General features: G+C 41.0%; 1 long non-coding RNA gene across 4 annotated transcripts in view; it reads left to right on the top strand.

Annotated features, from left to right (window-relative positions):
• The window catches only part of LOC111924923 (uncharacterized), a 131,893-nt gene that overhangs the window by 12,377 nt on the left and 97,630 nt on the right, over positions 1-21,886 (top strand). For all 4 annotated transcript variants that reach the window (XR_015287013.1, XR_015287012.1, XR_002861937.2 and 1 more), the window contains exon 4: positions 8,484-8,787. This is a non-coding gene — a long non-coding RNA (uncharacterized LOC111924923). The remainder of the gene's footprint in view (positions 1-8,483; positions 8,788-21,886) is intronic.

Here is a 21,886-nt window from a genome sequence, read left to right as displayed (position 1 = left end):
ATAGAAATGTGGGGTACAATAAAAATTTTTCCAATATATTAATGGCAATAGGCAGTGTAAAAATAACATCAGCCTGCTACAGGATGAGGTTGGTCACGTCATAAACAGGAACATGAACAAGGTGGAGGTGTTTTACACATTATTTGCCTCTGTCTTCAACACAGATGATAGACCAAGGGGGTCTCAGTGCCTTTAGCTGGAAGACCATGATTGTGAGACTGATCAACTCCTAGTCAAGCCTGAAATGGTGTGGGATCTGCTGGTCCACCAGACAAGACTGAGGGGACACCCCCTTTCAGTCTACAACATCCTTGGGAGGGGAAGAGAAGGGGCAGACACTGATCTCTTTGCTGGGGTGCCACTGATAGGACCCAAAGGAATGGCCTGAAGTTGTGTCAGGGGAGGTTTAGGTTGAATATTAGGGAAAGTTTTTTTTTACCCAGAGGGTGCTTGGACACTGGAACAGGCTCCTCAGAGAAGTGGTCACAGCACCAGCCTAGGAGAGTTCAAGAAGTGCTTGGACAATGCTCTCAGGCATGTGATGTGGGGATGATACTGTGCAGGGCCAGGAGCTGGACTCTATGATCCTCATGTGTGCCTTCCATCTTGACACATTGTGTGACTTCTGACCCATACATCAGCTCTGCCTTCCTCCCCACTTCTGTACCACCATCACCACCCCCCTCAGGAGGGACACAGTCACCAGAGGGATGAGAATGCAGAGCCAGACACACTGCCCTTCACACAGTTGAGTAACAGTGAAAAAATTCCCATGCACCTGACCAAGGCAGCTCCCCAGTTGCTCTGCTCCGCCTGGCTTGCACAAACCCTCCACCTGGAGAGGCAGTGGGGGAAGGAGGAAGCAGAAGGAATGAAAGGGACTCAGATACCCAGGTTAATGCAGAGGTTATTATTATCATGACTTTATTGACAGTCTATCAGGTTTGGATGAAAAATTAAAAGATAATGCCAGTGTCATATTAATGGGAATTTCTATAGTATGTATTACAGGCATGGAAAAGATGCCAGAGTAAATCCTCTTTCAGTGGTGAATTGGATAATCTATTGCATTTTTAAAGGCCATTTGTCCTGAGAGATTATGAATTTATATTGCCTAAGGTTGTATTCCATCATTACAAAAGTGCTAGAATCCTCCTTAAAATTTGTTTTACCTGTAGTAGCGCTGGGAATTTTGTCTCCTGCACTACATTTACTAACACTGGCATTTTGACATTTGAGAGTTATCTTTTGGTTTTACATGCCGCAGGAAAAAATTAGAGACACAACTTCTTTTAATAATGCAACTAGTGGTTCTACTTATTCAGTAGCCTCAAGCCACTGACACCTTTCTTTATTTCCTATACAATCATCTTCACGTACAAAGGTCTACTGTTAAATGATTAAATCGGTGATCAAACCATGATCTCTTTAACTTAGCTGAGATTTTTGTCTCAGCCAAAGGGAGATGCTACTTTACACTTTCTCTTAAAAAAAAATGTATATGCTATATTCTGTTAGTAGAAGGAAATGTAAAGAGAAAGGGTAAATGTAATTACTGTACAGTACTACTGTGCAGCAGTCTAATATTTCAACCTAAAAATGCCTTTTCAGCATAGATTCCCTTTTATTTACAGTCATTCTGAACCATGGCTTGGCAACTAACTCACTATTGTTTTGTGAATTCAATTTTGGAAGAATTTAAGATCTGATGTAACCTTACCGGCCCGTTTTTCTCTTACATTTCCTTCTCTTCTGAGGAATTCTTTGTTGCCAGAAAGTTTGTGGAAAAAAGTACCTTTTGAGCAAATGGAAGAAAATATTGTAAGGAGTGAAGTTTAAGTCTGCTTCAGATTTGTCTGAGAAAGGGCAGAAAGGACATGCCCCCAGGAAGGAACAAGCCCCAGCCATGGTGACTCACCGGTAGAAGTGATTTGCCACCAGGACTGATATTCTTGCATGCTTATCACCAACCAACATTCTCTTCCTCAGCCTGGCTTCAGACAAAGGATCATTTAACATTTCTGTTTTAACTCTAAACATTCTCAGTATTTCTGTGTGTGCTGGACCTTGTAAGCCATCTTCTGTAGGATCTGAGGGTGTCTACCGAAACACAGACAGTGCATAGCCATATTCATCTAGATATGAATGTCCTGGGCCCTAAGTATTTAACAGTATATTATTTTAAGTAGCACAGAGGAGGCACTCTGTGTGTTCTTGATTATGCCAACTCTGCTAAGTTTTATTTTGCGTTTTCTTTCCCCCTGGACATTGGTTATTGGTATGTAGAAAAGTATAGGCAATACATTTCATTTATTTTGTAATAATACCTATCTTGAGAAGAAAAATTCTAAGATATTCTAATCTATTAAAATCTTAATGAAGAAAATGTGCTTTCAGGGTCTTCTCAGTGACAATATAACAGATTTTCTAGTAAATTCTGACCAACTCCCAAGGATATCTTGCCATTTGAAACAAACTTTTGTAAGATGAAACTCTGCATGGATGGGAAGTGGAGGACAAGTCCTTGATTTAAACATGAAAACTGTGGTGTGGTCCTCCAGAGGAAGGCTGTGAATGTTCTGACCCCCAGGTGTTGTTTGTAACCCACATCTGACCTACCTGAGAATTAAAACTTGATGCCTTCCATGCAGGCTGGAGAAACAAATGCTCAGTGCTACTGAATTGATCTCCAGCATATGTCCAGTGCATCACCAAAACAATCTTTGATAAAACAATGTTTCATAAGTAGGGCAGGGAAGAATTTGTGTTGGAATTAAAGCATCTGGCCAACACCTCTGCAAATGCCATCTCAGCTTACTCCTGTAAGTGTAGTTGTTGGAGAATGTATTTCCTTGGGGCCTGCACAGGTAACATCTAGTTGTTATCAAGGCTTCAGTGAAGTTTGGGCCCAAACTAGGGACTATGATGGTCTTTTAGCTATTACCTCATACTACAGAAGGTGAAAGAAAAAACAATGCAGGAATACTTCAGATTATTTTGAATAGGATATGAAACAGATTTACCTAATACAGTAATAAAGAAAGACAAGGAACTACTGGAGATGATGCAGCAGAGGCTGCAAAGAGGCTCAGGGGTCTGGAGCATCTCTTTTATGGGAGGAAACTGGGCCTTTTTAGTCTAGAGAAGAGAAGACTGAGGGAAGTTCTCATTAATGCTTGTAAATATATCAAAGGTGGGTGTTAAGACAATGGTGACAGAATGGTGGTGTCCAGGGACATGATGAGGAGAAGTGGCCATAAACTAAAATGCAAGAAGCTTCACCTCAAAATTAATTAGAATTTCTTTATTTTGAGGCTGGCAAAGCACTGGAACAGGCTGCCCAGACAGGTTGTGGACTCTCCCTCTCTTCAGACATTCAAAACCCACCTGGATACATTCCTATGCAACCTGCTCTAAGTGACCCTGCCTTGCCAGGGGTTTGAACAAGATCATCTCCAGAGATCTTTTCCAATCCCAGAAATGTGGTGATTTTGCGGTTCTATCAAGTGTGTGACAGAAAGACCATTAGATAGATGTGAAAAAAAATGGCATTCAGACAACCTAAAATTATAGCCTATCTGTGGCTCTGTTCAGCTCAGCCATTTAAGAAGTAGGGCTTTTCTGAGACCTAAAACATCTTTTAGTATCTAGCTCTGCTTTATTTTTTCATTTATAACATTCTAGGGTCTGCAGAATGTTTTGTGACAATGGTTGTATGTGATTTGCAAAATGCTGCACCTTGGTGAAAAAATGGTGCCTTTATAATGGAATATTTACCAGGACTTGCACAGGATCTCATAGCACTTGTGTTTGATAACACGTTAGAGGTGGGGAGACACATAAAACCCCAGATCCGTGAGATGTTGTAAGTCCTTCTGGCAGTCAGGGAGTGTCAGTGACATGAGCCTGCTTCTCATCCTCTTAACACCAGATGGAAATGCCAGAAATAAACAAATATTTCAGTTCTGTGTAAAAGTCCTTGGGAAAGGCCAGAACAGATAAAACATTGGGGAGGGGGAAGAAGCACAATGGAGAATAAACCAAACAATAAATGTGACCATGTGCACTGTGAACCACCTGACTAAACCAGATGCCTCTGGAGAGGAAACGGCCAAATACCTCTATATCCCCTGGAGCCATCAAAGGAAGCCTGCAATGCAGGGCATCACCATTATCCTCCCAGGTTTAATATCTGATGTGTTTGCATCTGTGCTGGGGGAGCAAGGCAGAATTCCTGTTACAAAAGTAACAATAGTTATAGCTCTCCTACAGTCTATCACTGCACAGGCCAGTATTGTGGCATATGCTGGACTCAGATGTGTCAGGAGAAGGCTTACAATTTTTTTCCCTTAGTATTGGAAAAAACATTAAAAGGAAGCAAGCTGATACTCTGTATCTGCTGCACCTTGAGAGAAAAGTTTCAGCCTTGTCTGAGAGCCATTGCTGTTCATAAACAATGCTGTTGGTTCAATTTCATTCTCGTTCTGGCTCATTGTTATTTTAATAACTTTTATTTGCAATATTATTTTAAGATGGTAGGACACCCTGTAAATAGCTTTACTGTATTCATGTAAGTTTTCTGTATGAAAAAATTTCTAATAACTCTACCAATGGGTCAATTCATTCCCTACTCACAACAACTAGCAAAAAAAGGACAGGAAACTCCCTCGAGGAATTTTCTACAGACAGTTCCATCAGGAAGGCATTAAGTGTATATTTATCTCTTGCCCGCCCCTGTTCCTCTTGGAACAAGCAAAGCAGTTGGGATCTGGGAACCAGGATATCTCAAGAGATCTGCCAGAGGTCAGGCATTTCTGCCTACAAACCCAGAGCCTGTGTGCTGCCCATACTCCCTGCAGTTATTTCTTAGTGCTGGCAGCACATATCCAGAATATAGCCAAAGCATGGAGAAGACTTCACACAATGTATATTTACTTTGGGGTAGATTCTTGATTGTTTCTGGATGAGAATTTCATGAAACATACCATACTTCCTGGCCTGAATATGGAATACACCCTTTTTTCACAAAGTGGACAGCTTCAGACTCAGGACCAGGCAGGGGAAAGCAGACCCTGCAGCCTCTGACGTGGTCAGCTTCACATAGTTTGTGAGGGGGTAGACAACCTAAACATGCAATACCTCTATCAGCTGTCCATAATTGTAAAGAACAAAAATGGGGTATAAATGACGCTGTTCTCCTGATATGTTCAATAACATTGATTTGACTGGAAATTAGTCAGGACTTACTCATGTCATTTGTCATTTTCTCTTTGTCAGCACCACTGAATAAATTTGCAAAGTGTTGACCTAGTTAAACATTGTATTTCTATGCCTTATATCACTGGGAAGGAGATTTTTTTGAAAGAAGGAGGCTCTGGAGAGGCACAAATTTTCCACAATGTTTTGCAAACCTGGGGCATATGGAGAAGTCAGTCAAAACAAATAACAACAGTAAGGTAGTACAGGGGTTTAAAATGTCAAGAGAAGTAGAGAATTAACCTCTCATATGAGTTGCAAGTGGTCACTTGAATAAGGAGTACATGATTTGTCCCTTGGTCATCGTAAAGGCTGAGATTCATCAGGAACCAAGAACATGTTGGATGAAAAGTTGTGTCACTAGAGAAGAAAGGATATGGCAAACGAGTGAGGTATTTTTGTTCTCTTCAAAGGCAGAGTTCTGTTTTCTGGAGGCCAGTCTGTCCCTCATTCAACTTCATTTTCTTTTCTCACAGTAAGAACCTGTCACAGACGACAGGTATCTTATCATCATATGAAATGCAATAGAGAATAAGGAAAAAAAGTTTGGGGATAAATAATTGATTGATTTAGGAAATAGCAACAAGGAGTGTGTTTCTGTAAATACAATATATGTTAGAAAGGAAAAAGGCATTGTTCTGTGAGGACAAGGACAAGAGAGAGATCCCAGCAGAGGGTGCTCTCACTTATCAGAATTCTGCCGGAGGGGAAAGAAATTTCTCCTCATAAGTGTCCACAGGAAAAAAATGTATTTTTGTTAGCTCTGTGATGACTGGTTACATGCTTGTTTAGCAATTCTGGGATTGTCAACCAGGAAATCACCACAGGGGGAGCATTCAGTCTTTCAGAGCAAGGAGGAGCTGGTGGAAATCCTCTTGCCACCCAGTCTCTTGCAGTTCAGAAGACAGATGCACCTTGCTGCATGTGGGGTGAGGGATGAAAATTAGCGAAACAAAGGAAGAGCTGAGCTCAGGCAGCAGCACAACTTCATGGTGAGCACTCTGTGGGCAGAGCTGGGTGCCTGGGACATGCTTGGCCATCAGCATTCTGGAATTCAGATTTCAAGCAGGACCCAAGGAGGGCACTTGCTGTGTCTGGTCCAGTACCAGCAATCAGAAATTGAACTATTTCATTTTGTCTTGCATCTACAGATGAGCAATACCTGGCAGCCAGCACAGATTCTTCGTATTGAATTTATAGAAAGCAAAGCAAGCTTTCTTAGCTATGGGGACATGGTAATCACTGGTTTTTACAATTCCTGTCTCGTAATCTGAATAATTTATCTGGATGAAAAAGAAAATAAATCTACAGTGTGCATTATAATAAAAATACAATAAGAAATATGGAAACAGGCAAATTCACAACTCACAACTTATCTGGATTTTTACTTCAAGAAAAAATGACAGAAATAAATTTACAGAGCACTTTTTAGGGTAATGCTTAGTGATTAGTCCCATGCTACAGATTAAGAAAATCTCCTTTAGTTTCATCCGCTGGATTAAGAAAAACTGGAATATTGAGGGCTTTTTCTTGGAATACAGCAAATTAAATTTGAAAGGCGAAGAGGACACTCTGCTGCCAGAATTAAAAATGCCTACAACAGGGATCTATTCAAGAGGAGACATTGAACTGTTGGGTCTGAATTAACTTGTCCCTTGGTGCGAGAAGGTAAGATCCCTGTCAGGCAGGAGAAGGAAAGATCAGCATCTGACTTTTGTGCCTGTGTGAGCCTTCTGGGACCCCTCCAATGAGTAACACTTGTACAGCCATAGAGCAGAGGAGGAAATGTCTCAGTTCAGGTCCATAGGTGCTGTGTGGTGGGAGGTGGAAGTGCCCTGGCATGCCTGATGGGAAGGAGTGGAATGAGTCATCTTGCTAGCAGCAACCTGGATATATTATTTCTCTTTGTTTTTGCAGGGGTTTATGTTTTGTTTGTTGTTTCCTGATTGTTTTCTGTAGTCAGCCATCAACCTGAAAGCAGCTGTTTTGATCTTGCTGGTTCTCATTAGATGAAAGAGAACACATGTGGGCTCTTCACATGGTTAGGATTACTTACCTGAGCTGAAGAAAGAACCTGAATGGCTCAGGCTTGGATTCCCCAAGGAGAGGCTACCTGTCAAATTTAATGATAATGGTACCTTTCAAATTAAGTCTACAGTCAATGAACATTCTCTGTTGTAGCAACTGTTTGCTATGTATGAGCTTTTTGGGGGCGAATACCTTTGACTCATGTCTGCTCTTCGTTAATCCTTTAATATTGGAAATACGAGAGTAGAATTCCTCTTGGTTTTTCTAACCTCTGAAGAATACAAAGCCAAGATCAGAAAATCCCAGTACTGAAATTTTTTTTTTCCCCATGACCCTGTTTGCAAAGTGTTTGGTGTCTTCTAATTGCATTTCTCACTACAAGTATTTACATTATTGGCTGTAATAATGCTGTATCTGCTGAAAGTATTAAAAATCAATAAGGGACAGTTGACATATAGACCATAAAAAGGTAGAATTTTTCTGGAGTGCGAAAAGAATATGAAAACAGCTGAAATTCTTGCCTTCCCTTTTAGATAAAATAATGACCTAAAGATCTATTTATATTTTACACAATTATTGGCTTTTTCATTCTTAGATTAACATTCAAAATCAATTCACATAAGGATGGGATGATGCTGCTAGTGAATGTAGTAAAACATCTTCCAGAGAAAAAATTATACCTCTCTCTTCTTTGAAAGTCATAGTTAAAGGTGCTGGTAGCAAAAGGGTCTTTGGCAAAGTGGAAATCTCAGCTGCAGATGGGAGGTTTATTGCCTTCCTTTGCATTTTATAGCATATTCTGTAAATCAGATGGGGAAAGCAATGGACATTTGCCAAAGCAGAACCCCATTTGTCTAATCACCAAGTTTACCCACAAGCTTCACAAGAGAATATATCCATGAAGCTCTTTTACCTGACTGTCTGGAGTGTAAAACAGAAGAAATGAGAGGGAGCACTAGAGTTACTGTAAATGCTTGAGTATTTCTGCAAGTGTACTTTTTTTTATTTTCCCTCAAACTTGTGTACAACACTCATACTGTTAAGACTGTTAAGATTTTTTTTTATTATCTTTTTTTTTTTTTCTCCAGACAAAAGAAACCTCAAAAGATACTGGTGAAACGGAAAAAGAAAATTGAGAAGATCTTCTTTTAAGATGTCTAACACTCACCTCCCTCTCCCTTCTTTCCCTTGTACCCCAGGAAACCTCATTGAATTTAGTGCTGGATAATTTTACTGGATCTGAAAACAGAACAGATTCTGCTCAGCACAACACATGCAGTGGCAGAAAGGCATCCTCCAAACGCCCTGGACATCCTGAGCTGAAGAGACCTTCTCTAGGGGTGAAACAGTGCTTTGGTCTCGGTGCTAATTCAGCCCTTGTCCTCTCTGGTGTGACTGCCAACAACCGTATCAATTAGTCGTACCAATTGTGATGGTGATTTCTGTGATGCGAACACCTGTCCTCTAGGAACTGGGCGAAGGCGACCAAACAGTTGTCAGATGGTAAGTGTAATGCTAATTGATCCAATCCATAGATCTGTCTCTATATAATGCTTAGTGCCAGAAAGTTACACAGCCAGACATCTGGCAACTAGATGACCGTCTAACTCTCTATCAGTTTGACTTTGGCAGGCAACAAAGTTGGTCTAGTTGTGTATGCTGTGGGCAGCTTAAGAAAGTTAAAGCATTGTTTTGTGCCTGTTGAAGGCCTCTCTTGCTTGCTCTTTATTAAAATTATAATGCTACAGTGACCTCTGGTCAGTACCAACCTGCCTCAGATGTGAACTGATGACCTAGGAGTGAAAGGTTCCTTACCCAGTTAATCCAGTTGTGCTATATCTGCTGAAACACTGAAAAATCATTGAAGTAATGATAAAGCATAGGCTGCAAAAAAAGCCCTGTTTCAATTCTGCCTTGAGTACATTTTGCTACTTGTCATGATTGTAGAGCAAATGGGGCAGTGATGAAACCTTCTGATTACAAAGGGAATACTGGATTAATATTCATGGTTAGTTTATTAGCAGTTGCACTTGCTGGTTAATGTTCATGAGTTCTTTATTTGGGAGCAAAGCATTCCTTACATTAAGTACGATTAGAGTGCCTACCTATTACGTTCAATGCTGCGTGTAGAAGGAGAGCACTGTTAGTAAAATAGAAAGATAAATATCATCATTTTTGCCATCTATTATTTCTTCCTAGCAGCTTCTGTGAAGCACTAGATGGTAAAAGAAAGGTAGCTTCTATCCTAAGGAAGTTTGAAAGATCAGTAATAGCATACAAATTTGGAGCAGTCTATATGAAAGACTAATATAACATTTTCTTTCATTTTTTTATTTATGATGTTGAAACAGAGTGTGAATTGGTATCAATGAGTTTTGTAAACCTTCAGAAAGAAAAACCAAAGCAAGGATACAGGTTATAGTTTGCACATGGGACATGCATCCTCTGCATTGACCAGGAGCATGAGAAAAAACAGAAATGAAGAAGCAATATTGCAGGGCTACAAACTACACAGAGGGAGGCATTAAGAAAGGAAATAAGGAGTGTAGTCCTGCATGGAGGAAGGCAGGCGTGAAAAACTGGAATTTGTTGTGCTCACAGGTACTAAGAAGAAATGTAACATAGTTTAAAAGAGGGCTAAACAAGCTAATGTTGGTGACTAGGTTTTGAAGGAGGTTAACTGCATACAGACTGCAGAAAGGAAACAAAGCAAGGGGTTGCAGATAGGAGAGATGTGGTTGTTGAAAAGAGCACATTATCATAAAGAAAGTAATATAATTTCTGGAGAGAGTGACAGAAAGTGCTTTTGAGAAGTTTGAAGCCTAGCAGAAATAAAAGAGGTTTTGGAAAGGGTCTTGTTTTAGCATGAACAATAGTAGGGGGCAGCAGAAAGAGGAAAGCAGAGGCAGGAGGAAAACCTAGAATTATTTGCTTTTATCAATATGTTATATTTAATGACAATAATTTACCAGAAAGACAGGTACAAAGATCCACAGGGAAAACAGACAAGTACATTTGTGAGCTGTCAGCACTGAGATAAATCTTAAAGACAGGCCAGTCTGAAGGCACACAGATGTGTATGCACATGCAGAGTACTCAGAGTAGGTGATGGGCCTCCCTGAGACTTTTTCCCCAAATGATCAGCCCTGCATTGCCAACTCTCCTTAGCATCCACTGTGACCATTTAAAGAGCCCGAGCAAGGGCCAGGGCTGCCCAGGGAGGGAAGGCAGAGTTGATACCCTGCTCCACTCATGGCACCCACTCTCATTTCTGCTCTGTCCCAGCAAATGCCAGTTGACTGACACCTTGCCTTCCACAGGCTCTACCAGCTTGAACCATACTCTCAAAACTCAGCCCCCACAGCTGGAAATCACTTTTTATTAGAGAGGGGATGATCCTCTTTGTTCTTTCTGCAAAACACAGATAATTTGAGGGGAGAAGGGAGTAATCTTTAATGTACTCATCCAAATCAAATATTTGTCTCTGTGGTTTTGGAGGCTATCTCTCTGCACCATCTGCTGAATAAGAGCTCAGCAAAGCTCGTACTGAAGGATATGAGTAGTCCAGGGAAGGGGATTCCCCCTGGATTTGCAGCTTCACACTTCAGGGGTATTTTTGTTGTGTGTGGCACAAGGCTGTAGTGGAGTCAGCCTGTGCACCATATCAAACAGGAGGAGAAAACAGAGTTTTGTTTGCAGAAGGTTTGAAGGGGAAGAAATTTTTAAATAAGATCTCACAACACTGCTCTGATGCAGGAAGTGGCAGAGATGATCGCCCTGAGTGTATAGCTCTCCAAGCAATCTGACTTCCAAAAGCTCTTACACTGTAAGGAATCAATGACACCGTAATGATTCTGCTCCATCATTGTTAAGTCCCACATAGGCATAGTGTCATGAAAATAAGACATATTCAGACATGTTGAGGATAAGCTCTTGTATTTACCTCCAAAATATGAGCAGGAAGTCAAACAACTGCATATCTTTTTCTTACTTGAGCATCAGGGCTGATAGATGGAAACATTCTGCAGTCACCCCTACTAAAACTTTTCAGCTTTAGTGTCATCAGTTCAGATTATAAGCAAAGTAGCAGGAATGGGCTGGGCCAGCCTTTACCTGGGAAACAATTTAGACAGACCTAAACCACTGTAAGGTAAACACTCCTCGCAATGCTTTGTGAACCATTCTGCCAAAGCATATTCTGCTTCTGATTTCTTGAGCTGTTTGTTACAACTCTGTGGCACCTTCTATGAATGGAAGATGTTAACTCTAATTCTCTGACCTCCATCTCCATCTTTCATCTGCTCCAATCCATCCCTCCTACAGCCAAAATGAATTTTTAATGGTGTGAGGTTTTTCTGTTTGTTTGTTTGTTTGTTTGAGGTTGTTTGCTTTTTTGGTGTCCTACCCTGAGTGGAGAGTGCACACTAAAAATGGCAGCCACTGCTCTACATCACAGACTGCAATTGTCACAGGCCACTGAAGACCTTTCAGCTGACAATAATTTTTAGTCATTTCATTAGCCATTCAGGCTCAGCTTCAGCCAATGACTTGGACGTGACAGGTTTTGCAATATCACATGAAATTCTGGAACCATCTAGTCCCAGATGTTTTGGAGGTGTTTTTTTCAACACAGAAATTAAAAATGTTGGACTTTCTCTCTCTTTGGGATGTATAAAGAACAGTTGGTACATTTTTCTTGAAATTTTGAAATCGTGTTGCAATAGAATAAGTAATAATCTCAGAAGTATTTGGTATCATCCAATTTTCTCCATTTTCTTTTTTACTTATAAAAGTGCAAAGCCTTTCTCTCTTCATTGTGACTGAAGCTTAAACTTTGTTCAATATTTACAAATTGCATTGTTAATCCATGCTCAATTTAATTTTAATGAACTTTCTATGTTCCTTCTGTCTTCACAGAGGTCAAGTGTTGTAGCTCTAGAAGTAGTCACATTGTAAGTCATATCATTAGTGAGATTAATTAGCCTGGAACACAGTGATAATTGTCACCTGCATTTTGCAGAGAGCCCTGGGGAAGCCCTTCTCAGAAAGAATGCTTCTGTTTAAGCCCTGGGGTCAGTGTCTGAAGCAGACTGGACCCATAATACCTCAGGGAGGGTGGAAGGCCATGTTGTCCAGCAATCCTGGATGGCCATGTGTTTTTGTATCACTACCAAGTCCACCATGGCAAGAGCAACTCTTTTCAGGTTCATCTGGATAACAGTGATAAACTCTGCATGTGAAGTGAACACAAAACCATTTCAGGAGTAAGTGAATGGGCAATCATTTATGGACTACATTGAGTTCTATAAGCACCTCAGGAATGTTTAAGCACTTCTTAGGTGGTCTCGTCATCACAGTCACAGCAAGATTAGTGTGTTTGCTTCTTTTTCCATGGACTGAGTTTTCTTTCTCAGCTGAGAGCTGCTCCAGAGTCCTTTTGCCAGGTCTGGAAGCAGCCTGCAGGAGCAGGTTGACTCACTTTCCCTCGGTCCCTTGGGAATGGGAGTCTCACTGCACAGTGGAAGGGGTGAAGAAAGGGCCATTGTCTCTCAGAGCAGATGGGGGGAATGTTTTAGGAAGGGGCGTAAAAACAGGACAAAGCTACTTACCTGCACATCCCAGAATAGACCTCATTCTCTCATTTTATTTCACTGTCTCTTCAAAAGCTGCAGGAAACAGCTTGGTTTTCTTCTTGACTCTCAGCTGTGTTTGGTGCAGCTCTGACTCAGGGCTTCCTAGGCAGGGCTCCTTCCTTTCTGCTGGGAAGATAGACCAGTGCCTGTCACTGCACACAGCGGTGTCCCAGACTCCAAAAGGTCTATTCATCTTGTGACATTAAGTTTCAACTACCAAGGTCATGTCTACATAACAGCTTAATTTTTTTATTTTTTTATTTTTTTTAATTTCCCAGTGTTCCTAATTCTGGCTTAGCTCCACCAGCACTAGCAACATGAGGATCCCAGAGGTAAACCAGTTGCCAACACAACTAATACCACATAATTTCATCCCACTCATAGCAGTTTAATCAATACAGCATTAAAAATTCTGGCAGCAGCCAGGATGCAGTAGGGCTCCCCATATTACTTATCTTGATGGAGTCGAACTTGCAGAGAGCAGGAAATCTTCAGAGGGTCCTCTAAAGATAAACGAGGCCTGAGGGATTGCACTGGTTTGGCTGAGGGAGTGAGAGCTGGTTTCTAGGGGTCTTCTCATACTGAGTGTGATGTGTATCAACCCAGCTTTGGCAGGTAGGACAGGGAGATCACAGTTATAACCCTGTCACAGAGGGGGCAGGATTAGTAAAGTGCCATGTTCATGCTCCTTTAGCATTGTCTAGAATTTCCAAGCCAGAAAAAAAAGCACTTGTCTCCAAAACACTGAAACTTGACCATCATAGAACTACATCTATTAAGTGATAATAGACTATCTTAAATTCTAATTTAGGCCAAGAGGTTTCAGAAGAAAGAAAAAACTCAAAACAAAAAAGACAAAGGGAAACATTTTGAGTGGAAAAAAGGACCCAAACAAACAAATGAAATGACTCTAGAAAAAGTCCCTGTTGTTTTCTGTGTATCTCAAACTTCCCCAGCCCACAGAGCATGTGTGATGGGCAAGTGAAAGAAGACCATCCCACATGCCAGCTATTCACAATAAAACTCCAACAGCACTTTTTGTCTGAGAGCATTTATGTCCATTTTATTAGTATGAATAAAGGGAGTTCTTTCACATTTAGCTATATCCAGAAGGGCAATAGTCCATAAATCAATACATGGCATGGCTTTGCTTTTCCAGTCCATCAGTATAATTCTTTTGGCTGCCAGTGCTACTCTCAGGAGTCATCTCTTTTCCCATTTATTCAAATTATGTAGCGAGTTGGTGAATTCCAATACCAGCACTGCTGCAGCTTTGTCTAAATTGATTTCCAGGACTAACTCCATTTATCTAAGAACTTTGTTCCAGAAACTGGCTGTTCTATAGCTGTTTCACATCTAAAATATAAGGGTACTTTTGTCAGCACTGAATCTACAACTTTGAACACAGATTGAAGTCAATGAGTATGCACAGATCTTGTAAATGATTTTTCATGTTGGTCCCTACTGTTTCGGTCAGCAGAGTTCTTCTGAGAGGGGGATAACAAATCTATTCCAATCTGTTCATTTCCTCTCTGGCTTTTGGAAACTAGAGTTTGGTTGGAGTTTCTGATCCATACTAGGAGTCTGAATACAAGTAGCCAGGACAATGGGAGCTTGCTCAGTGTCCTTTATAGTAAAAGCACTGCTACGCCTCTGTAGGGGAGTAACTAATTATGGTTGATCAGTTCTGGTGAGGAGAATGAGAATGCCAACAGAGGAGAGATAATTTATTGTAATAGTCTGTCTAATCCACTTGCTGGCATATTTTATTAATATAGACCTTCACTGATCTGTAATTGTGGAGAACATACAACACAAGAATATATAAATGTAACTATAGCATATCAGAAATGTGTTTTTAATGACTGTTTGAGATTCCTGCAACTTTAATTATTTTCTTTCAGATTTTATTAGGATTCTGTGCTCTTTAAAATTAGCTGTATGTATAGCCATGTACCCATTGTTGTTCTACTGTGGTAAGATTTCAGAAGCTAAATTCAGGAATAAGTCACATTGTACAGTAAACTTGCAAATATTTCAAAGAATTATTAAAAACTGGGATCATCATCTTTAATTTTGCTTGTAACTCTAAAACTAATGAAGCTGTGAGAGCTCCATTACAGAGCATATGATTTTATGCAGGATCATGCTTGATTTCTCTAGCTTCTTGTACAGTAGGTGTTTGTCTAGTATTGTCATTGCAATTTTTATTGCACTGCATGATGTGTGCAGATGTGCTTCATCAACATCCCATGAGGAAAAGATGCTCTGCTCAGTCTCTTTGCTCCCAAATGACATCTACCTTATAGAATAACTTACTGGGCTGCTTCCTCTGGGTTCAGGTAACTATTTAAATTCACTGGATTTTGGTGTTTTAACAAGGATTTAATTACAAAGGTAAGTGTATGCACCTGCTAAAGCAGTACTAATTATTTGATAATGGGGCAATCTTTCTCCAGACAACCAGGTTTTGTGGTGGTAAGCTACGCTAATGAAGCACACTGAGAGAACAAATCCTCTCTATGTTAAAAGGCTTATTTAAATTAAAGAAACCTGAAATGATTGAGTTGTGTTTTTTTTGTCATCACAGATATTGACAACAGTGGAGCTAATGTTCATGGAGTACATCCATTACTGCTGGAGGATGCTTACTTTTGACTTGTGTGACTTCATTAAGTAATATATGGCATCATCTTTTAATGCATTTTTCTGACATTTTTATCTCATCTGTTGCTTTTGAAAGCTGGTTTATATCTAGAGCTATTGAGTTGGAACCAATCAGTAGCATTTCAACAGCACTACTGTATTTCCTCCATCCAGTACATCTGCTGCAGGCCTGTGTAGTATGCACAGGGTCAGTGGAGTGTTTTAGTTTTCGGAAACTCACACCTTATTGTGAGCCCTTTGCCAATTTACAATTGCAGAAGCCAGAAGCTAAACTACAGTGTTACAACTTTATAATCTCAAGCTAATAAAAAAAAGTGGGGGCTCCATAAGCCAGATGGGTTCCAATGCCCCTGTCAAAAGCTATGTTGATCATATACCACTAGGTTTTTTTGTTTCTTAATAACCAAAAACATGTTAGCATTAAAAAAGCAAATGCACTTGACAGCATCAATTCCATTATGGTTCCCAGTCATCTGCTTTATTGGGTTTGAAGGAATTTAGCCAGAGCGCTCTATTTTCACTAGAATGTCATTAAAAACTTTGCAGCTTAGGCAAATGGTAAGCAATTTTGAGGGAAAACATTTTTTAACTCTCATTTTGCAGAAGTGTTTTATTTTTTCATTTCTTTCTAAGATATATTTTGCCTATTTTTTTTTTGTTTGTTCTTCTTTTGCACAAAGAGACACCACTTTTAAAATCTTCAATGCTTTTCAGCAGTGAAATGAAAAATATTGACATATTACAGATGATGAAACATGGCCAAATTTTATTCCATTTGCTGCTGAATGGTAGCTGTGACTGTGGAACGGACGAAAACAATTCAAAGTCCTAACCCTGAGGCAGGCCCCAGATTATTGGAGGCCAAGCAGAAATTTCAGTATTTGGCCCATAAATATCAGAAGCTAAAAAAATGAAACCAATTAATGACACTGCTTACAGTGTACTTCTGTGTACAAAATCCACAGACTAACAATTCCATCTCTATTCCTGACTCTTCTTAGAAAATAAGGCCTATTCAGTAAGTCCTTATTTCTTCATTTGACCTCTTTTTGCCCATCTTAAAAGAAAAAAGTGATAAGAATCTCTCCCCACCCCCCACCCCCCCAAATAATAATAAAGTAGGCACACAGGGAAGAAAAGGAATTTGTCTTCCTCTGCAATCCAAGCAGCAAAGTGAATATTTTCAGCCAATTCCTCAGTGTCCTAGAGATCGCTGTTATTAATGTAGCTGGGGGTGCATGCTGCTGATAATTACTGTTAGCTGGAATAATTAATAAGAATAATTGCTTGGTATGGTAAGAGAAGGGGAAGCTCTGGGAAGAGGAAGGAATAGACTGGAAGAGTGATAGACTCCCTGAGCGCATTTTTATAGACAGGAAGTTCAGCAGAAAGCATCCTGAGAATAGAAGAATTGTCTGGATGCCAAGGACAAAAGTTAAGACATATAAGGCTTAAATGAGATAGGGGCAGTCTGGAATGCTACAGTAAGATCCTATCATGGATGTGTAAGAGAAATGAATGGTTATAGGTTTTAAAGAGGCATATTAGTGATTGTGAGGCAGTCTAAAATTAGTAGTGTAGTCTTTATTTGTGGTACAGACCCACTTGAGACAGAAGTCAGGCAGAATAGAGAGAAGTGTTGCCTCTGAGAGGTTTTCTGTAGTTTATCCCAGCTAGAGAGAGGACAAACTAGTCATTAGAAACAAAATACAGGTGCCAGGGGTGTGGAGAATGACCACAATTTTGGTATAATAAGTTAAATTTCCTGCACATTTTGCACTTAGGGAATGGCAGACACAGCTGTCAGCACTGTCAACAAGGGCAGTACTGGCAGCAGGGCTGAATGCAGCCCCCAGGGATGGGGAGGCTGCTTGGTGGTGCAGTTTTTGCCTTCCATGCCTCCTGCAAAACTCTTTACTCCAGGTGGTGCTACTGCTGGACCACCATCTCCTCCAGGGATGGATCTAAACACTTCCACTACAAAAAGCCACACTGCCCCCAGCCCACCCATAGCTGCCTGCTGATTTCTGCTCCAGCCCAGCCAGCTTAACTCCTCATGCAGACTCCTCAGTCCAGTTTTGAAACACATGAGTTTCCATAGCAGCTTGTTATTGGGCCTGATGGCTGCATGAAGGTGGGCTGAGGAAGGATTGTGTGATATACTAATGGCTGCATGAAGGTGGGCTGAGGAAGGATTGTGTTGAGCTGGAGGTGTTAGGAGAAGAGTACAAGAGAAGCTATCCCCAGAGAAACAGTGCCAAGGTAATAACCCTCTTTGGCCAGAAGAAAGAAACTGCCTTTGAATTCTATCCTGACAGCATCAGACACAGCCCAGAGTCTTCCATGGGTTGAGGAAGTACTTCCATTTCCCAACCTTCCGACTCAGGAGCTAAGACAATCTTTTTTGTTTGGTTTTAGTTCTTGTAGACCTTTAAAAACTAGGATTTTCGTGGTGGTTTGTGTGAAGCTGTATTCTCCTTTCATTAGCTTAAAAGAGCAACTGTTCTCCCTCCACTCCTCTGCTCTTTTCTGATGAGCTTGACACTGTCTGTACACATACCCTATGTAAAACTACCTCCTTACCCACTATGCATTCAATAGGATATACCTGGAGAAATGGAAGTAAATATGGATAGAGGAAATGTAAGTGGATACGGGGTGTCAGAGGCTATCTAGCAATCAGAGCAGTGATAATGTCATAAAGAACAAGAGTACTCAGAGTGACTTTCAGTTTGGTGCTCTGTAGAGATATTACTGTTTGCCAGAGAAAAAGTACAGCACTTAATTCTGTCACAGGAGATAGGAAAAGCTTGTATGGGCAAGGTGTGACTGTGTATGATTTCACCTTCCTAATATAAATCTTTTAGGGAAGAGCAACTGAAACTGAAAAAGATAGATATAGTTAATTACTTCTGTCTGGCACAGGGTAAAATCCCATTACAAAGGCTTCAGTCTGGATCTTGTCTTCCCCCATGACGCATACTACATAAATTAATTAGGGTCACACGACAAGAAGAGATGCCAGCCTTGCAATGCAGAAGAGTGACACGTTATCATTCCCGGAATAATGCTGAAATTGCTGCTGTCGCCATGGGCTTCATCCTGTTCCCATTCTTGCTTTAGTGGCTACTTCAGTCTGAGGTCAGTAGAAATTATTTTAAAGTTGTATTAGCCAAGCCTTTCCCCATTCCTAGCAGCCAACCTCCAAAAGAGGATAGAAATTGTTAACAGCTTTTCCTACAGTGACTGAAGGGAAATGATCGTACAGCACCTGTGTGACTGGCCCTTGGTCCTGGCTGCCACCCCAGTATGAATAAGGGATCTTATGACTGCTGCCAGCTGAGGGAATTCCTTCCTTAACTTAAAAGGATACATTTTCTATGTACAATCTCTGACAGACAGAGAAGTCTCAAGAGAGGTAGGAATGAGACTGACATGAAAGAGCCTTTATATGAAGAACTTTCAAACCTGTATCTGTGAGAAACTCCAAGGCTGTTTGTCCCACGAAACACCTGATAATTTATATCAGGCCTATCCCATTTATTTAGGGATGATGTTTTCTTCATCTGGCCAGGCCTCAGAGAAAGCAGTGTCCTAAGATTTAACTGGTTTGACAGAGCACACAAAACTGCCAGCCAGCTTATTCACATCCCCCAAGCCAACATGACTAGAGCCAGATAGTTTAGCTGATATAGGAGCCTACTATGTGCAATTTTACAAACCTTCATTTTAAGAGATTCACATCTATCCAGAGAAGCCTTTCCCAGGTGCCTGAATGCAATCCCTTGTTCAAGCTCACTTCTGAGGACCTAAGCTGCTACTAAGAACCTAACTTCCCTGGTCATTGTGTGTCCTTTGGTGCCACAAAGTGGCTGCAGAACTGTTCAGTTCTCAGGCAGGTTGAAGAAGCTAGGAGAAATTTGTGATAGGATAGTGCTTCCATACCAGTGTCCTTGGGGCAAAGGGGATTCAGCTCTTGTTTTGTCCCCTTTTTCTCAAACAGTTGGAAAAGTGACTTTTCACTCTGCATGTACTGGGCAGAAGCTAGGGCAGGCAGCCCCACACTGAGCACCTGGTGAGGGTGGGCCATCTTCCCACCTCTGAGAAGAAATGCAAAGAATATAGACAGCTGAAAGAGGGAGGCTAAATAAATAAATATGTAAAGAAGATCAGGTTCTGACCGTTCAAGATACTGAATACTGCCAGGTAAGGACTGAGCACACACAGGTCTCTCTGAAATCAGCAAGAGAAGACAACGGAGAAGCTGCACATCCTCGTGCAACCAGACCCGTACGGCTGTCTTTGCATCACCTTTCTTGTTTCATCTGGTTTGGTTACCCTGTTCCTTGGCCCACGCCTGGATCACTTAAATCGCAGACACCTCGAGGTCAAAAGGCACCACGCGCAAAGGCATGCATTATATTAAAATCAGTAACTGAAAAGATACTCCCCTAAAAGCTCTGGGAGGACCCAAAGCCTGTACCGCAGGATCCTCCCCTCCCTGCTGCAGTGCCTGTCTCCTGAGTGCAGCCAGAACAGCCGCCCGCGGGTAGCTGTGCGCGGGCTGCTGGTGAAGGGGCTCCTGGGGGACGGTGCTCTGCAAGGCCAGCCAAACAAAGCACTTCATCATCTGCTTAACTTTAAGCACCTGACTAGCTCCATTGAGTTCAATACAACCGCTCACATGTCTGAAGTTAAGCACATGCTTAAAAGATTTGTTGGATTAGGGCCCAAAAGATTAGAGCTCTATAAAAGTAGCTGTGATCTTTAAAATGACAAAATGGCTTTCTCAATGGTAAAGAGAAAAATATTAACAACCCTGGAACAATCTGGTAAAATAAAAGCCCTTTAAGCGTTCCACATGTATGTTATGTATCAAGACGTAAGGAAAAGCTAATAAAAAATTTTAGAGGTTACAGCAAAGAAAAAAAAAGTAGGAGAACAAATACGAGGAGATTTTTCTTGTCATCTGCAAGACAGTGGAAATCAGTCAGGGAGAAAGTTAGAATACAATGGCACAGGAAATGAAAATGAAGAAGGTAGTGAAGGCTTTCCTTCACTCCCACCTCCCCCCACCCTCTTTAAATGAGGTATTGACTGACTTCTTCAAACTGAATCTTAAAAAGGGGGACTAAGTTAACTACGGGTCAACTTGTGTCAGGGTCAATAAGGCCAGTGGAGGAAATTACCTAAGGAAACCAAAATCTAGGACATATCCAGGACCTGGAGGAAATGATGCTAGATGTTAAAAGACATCTGGAAGGAAATCTTTGATTTATTGTCATAATTTAAGTGAGTTCTTAGAAAACAAGCAACCAGAGCATAAAATACAGACAGGAGAAACTAAGCCCTCAAGCCATCAGCCTGCAACCCTGTGCACAGTGCAAGATATAGTCCAAGGTTTTCCCCATTTGCCACCAGGGCAGGGTTGAAGGCAGGAAAACAGGGTAGTAAGAGCAGGAGAGGCTTCATCTCTAACCTCCTAAACTTGTGAGCAGGTTGTGGTGCTCTGTGGTGAAGGGGCATGGCTACTTTGGTGCTCTGGACAGCCCATGATAAAGTGCCACATGACAGTCTGCTACTGAAGCTAAAAGCAGCGGGAGCGCAGAACAGAAGAGAGGAGAAGATAAAAACCCAGCTGAAAAACAATGTCACACTGCAGAGAAGTGTTGAGTGGGGCCCCTGCAGGGACCACTGTGTGGACCTTTAAGGATTTCATGTTTGCATGATTAACTAAGATGAAGAGGCCAGCTGCAAACTTTAATTTCCTGATGACACAAAGGGCGACGAACAATATACATATAGGGTTTGAATTTGTAATGGCACTGGGCTATTACATAGCAAAGCCTATTCAGTGTAGATGAAAAAAACCAACATGCTGTTCAGGTTTTTTGGTGCTTCATAACCTAGCGGCGAGGTTGGTTCCCAGATAATTTTGCTCATGGACAATCCCAGGGAGACACAAACAAGATAAAACAAAACAAAAAACCCCAAAACAAACAAAAAAAGAAGTCCAAGAAAAAACCCCAAAGCCACCAACAAAACAACAGAAACCCCACACAGAAAAAAATAAACTACTCACCCCCACCGCAAACCCCAAACGAATGAAAAAAGAAATAATGAAAAAGAATAATCCTAAAATCAGAGGACAGAATGCAATTACCAACAAATATTCTGTTATTATCAGTCCCAGGTAATGATTAAAAATTATAGGTACTTATCAAAACTGATCAGGAACAGATGCTTGTAATTTAAGAGTAGTAAAGGCTGCTACAAGACAGTTTCCGCATGTTGGTCCAAGG

This window comes from Cyanistes caeruleus, chromosome 1, assembly GCF_971803275.1.
Source record: "Cyanistes caeruleus chromosome 1, bCyaCae1.hap1.1, whole genome shotgun sequence".
NCBI classification, from domain to species: Eukaryota; Metazoa; Chordata; class Aves; order Passeriformes; family Paridae; genus Cyanistes; species Cyanistes caeruleus.
Note: the sequence above shows the minus strand (reverse complement) of the source record. Positions and strands in the feature narration are given on the sequence as shown.